We start from the raw sequence: 3,873 nt of genomic DNA on the forward strand, positions 1-3,873 counted from the left end.
ATCATGTTGTATTTCATGACAGATGGTAGGGTTTATCATATAAGACAAAATGCCATTTCATTGAAGTATTTTGAAGAATTGGAGCATGTACTATTCTTACTTCAAGTGGATGACAGAATAACAGAGACTGCTGCTAAACTACTTAAAAGAACAGATTCAGAGACAGAAAAGGATTTATTCTGTTAAGTCTGACAGCATATATGTTCCAAAGTACAGAGATCACAATGGTGATATTGTTGATATGAAGCCTAATACTGCACAGATCAGAACATATCTTGGTATTAAGGGACTTGAATTCAATCTAGAGTCTGACAAAGCTTATGTGATAAGACTAGATCAGGAGTTCAGAAAAGCAAAGATCAATGATCTCAGAGCTGCAATCTTTCAAACTGGTGAAGATACTGCAGAGCTTAAAGATGTCAAAAGGAGAATGATTGATGAACTCAGATATGCTGAGAAATGTTTGTTGAAGAACTATCTCAGAACAACTCCTGACATCAGAGAGATCAGAAAATGATGAAGCCAAGTCGAAGATCTACAACTGCTTAAATTCTGATATTTATACAGACTGAAGTTGTTATCAGAAGTTGAAATTGGTAAAAGCTTTAAGGACTGTAAGTTGTAGTTATCTAGTCTAATTCTCAGGCATTTGTACTTAATGTTTTTGACATCATCAAATATCTGTTAAACTTGTATATTATGTTAATTTACAAGTTGGGGGAGATTGTTAGATATATTTGATAATGTCATGGCTAATATGTTTTATGTTTAGATTTCAGATCTTACTTGAACAGGATAAATCAGTACTTAACTGTTGATCAAGTACTTATACTGAAAGTCAGGACTTAAGGGATATCAGTACTTATGATATCAGGAGATAATCATCAGAAGATAGATATCAGAACTTAAGTGCTGAAGGACGTTCAGATAAGGATAGTAGCTGATTAAAGGAAATAAGATCGAGATAAACATAAGAAGAGATATGCATGAAGAAGGAGTTCTATGAAGAATAGAATACTTGGAAGAAAAGATATCTGATTGATATATTTTAGGAAGCAGAATTATATTCCATATCAATTAGCGATTATCTTGTAACTGTGTAGTATATAAACACAGACATAGGGTTTACACTATAAGTGTTATCATTATTAGAGAAGATTATTCATTGTAACCCTAGCAGCTCTCGTGATATTTGTTCATCACTGAGAGGTAACAGTTCCATACTGTAACAGAGTTTATTGTTTCAATAAAGTTTGTTTTCTGTTACTTAAGTTCTTAAAGTTCGATTTGAGTGTACTATACACTGTATTCACCCCCTCTACAGTGTGTGTGTGACCTAACAGAGACCCCTCCAAATTCCTACATCTATCAAACAGTTTTTGGTAAACTCTGACCCAAACACCTACACCTTCATATATACTGATGTACAACCAACCCAACCTCCATCAGCACCTACTCAACCAACTCAACCCTCCATCAGGATATATTTCAAACCAACATAATCATCTTAACCTCAACCATCAGCACATACCATCAGACTTTCATCTTCCAGGCCAAAAAGGGATCAATCTGTTCCTAAATATCCAATAAAGAGAAGAAGGATCCTTCTAAGGGATGAGTCTGATGATGAGGAGGAAGCACAGGTTCATGCATCAGAACCTGTGACAGTTGAAGCTGAAACTGTGGATTCACAGAAAGCAACTGCAGCTGAAGGTTCTGATACCTTTAAGAGAAAGAGAACTGTAAACTCTGATGATAAAACAACTCCTTCATTTGCAAAGAGATTAAAGAAAATGAGGGCTAAGAGGCATTTGGTTAAGCTTCCATCAGGGAATACTGAAGAAGCTGAGGAAAGGGATCAAGAATCTCTGATCTCAAATCCAATTGTGATTGAATCTCTACCACCTCCAGCTACAGCCCAAGTCACTATTCCTGATACAGGGGTTACACCTCCAGTCTCTCCTCTTCATGAAGATACTACAGTTGAAGATTCAGGCTTAAGTCCTAAAATTGACATCAACGGGCTGCACACTCCTACAATTCTATATTTGGAAGCTCCTACAACAGCTCAGACATCTCCAACTCATTTTCCAATTTTAAATGCTGATGCTGAGATACCATCTACTCCAACAACACCTATTCTGGAGATAAATTATGATGCTCAAAATCCAGATGAAGTCATTCCTGAATCTCCAGTTGCTTCACACACTCTAGTGTTGTCAGAACATACTGAGTCTTCTTCAAGTTCTGATGACAGTTTTTTTGTACAAACTCCAGCTCCTGTACTTGGAAAGGAGGAATTGGTCAAGAAATTTGTTGAACAGGATACTCCTATACCTCGGGATGAAACTCATAGAGGAGTAGAGTGGACCAAGAAGTGGAATGATTCTGATTTCATTCCAAGTTCTAAAGTTCTGACAGAGCACATTGCTAAAGCTGATGAGCTTGTGATAAATTTTGATATAAAAACACAACTCAAGATCACTGCTCTATCTACCAAGAACCTTCAAGGTATTCACTCTCAAACTCAGGTAAAGGCTGATACACTACAAGAATCATTTAACAAGCTAGATATGCAAATCAAGCTTGACAAGACAAGGATTATGTTGTGAATATGTTGTGCACTTGATGAGTACCTAAACAAAACATCTAAGTAGATTTTACTTAGTGAAATAATGTAGCACTCGATGGATAAGAATTATAGTCCCGACGGATAACTCATTTTAGTCCCGACGGATGAGTAACTTATTATCCATCGAGTTGAGTAGCTTATGTAATAATGAGTTTGTAGCACAATGTTGTATACACCTTTGTATAGAATCTGTAGTAGTATATAAGTCATGTTGACTTTAACTAGATATGCAGAATAGGTTGATTAACTGTACATAAGCAATGTCTTGTAATTCTGTATAAGTGAAATGAAGTCAAGTGCCAAAATAGCTATCAACGGATGCTTAACAAAGCTTCGACGGATGATCAAGTAAGTCATCGACGGATGATCTGAAAGTCGACGGATGATAATATCAAGATTCAAACATCAGTTGAACAGTGAAAGCTGACACACAACCGTCGAGATGGATACAAACACACTGTGGAAGCCCATTAACTGGGTAATAGAGGACGAAAAGCAGCAAAGATCAAGACTGTTAAATTTTATATTTATTCAGTTCTTTTGACTTTGTAATCTTGGTAATATATAAACCAAGAGAGTAGCAAATAGAAAAACAACTAAGAGAGCTAAGAAACAAATACAGAGAAATCTTTGTAAGCACTATCTTTAGCATTTCCTGTGTTCTTAGTAGTTCTATTTTGTATAAGCAGCTGTGAGCATTTCTACACACAGAGTTCTCTCGATATATTAAATATATCTCTGGTGGAATTGTTTAAATCCACCAGAAAGTTTTAAAGACTCTTTTTTTTAATTACTCTTATTTTGATTCATTGAAGTTTATATTCCGCATTGTGCTAATCAAAACAAATATATCTATAATCGAGTTGAACATTTTTATCTTAAAGAAAAAGTTCAAGAATTCCATTCAACCCCCCTTCTGTAATTCTTGCTATATTGTTAAGGGACTAACAATTGGTATCAGAGCAAGCTCTTAATCTACAAAGAGTTTAAAGATCAAAACAATTATAGATCAAAAACAATTCAGCAAGATGAACAAGAAAGATGTTGGAGTCAAGATTCCTTTTCTTGATAAAGATAATTACCATCATTGGAAGGTAAAGATGCATCTTCATATGCTTTCTCAAGATGAGGCCTATGTGGACTGCATAGAAAGAGGCCCTCATGTTCTAATAAGAGCTGCAACAGGAAATGAACCATCAGTTCTAAAGCAAAGGCATGAATGGTCTGATCCTGATCTTGAA

Source organism: Apium graveolens, chromosome 3 (genome assembly GCF_009905375.1).
Source record: "Apium graveolens cultivar Ventura chromosome 3, ASM990537v1, whole genome shotgun sequence".
Taxonomy (NCBI): Eukaryota; Viridiplantae; Streptophyta; class Magnoliopsida; order Apiales; family Apiaceae; genus Apium; species Apium graveolens.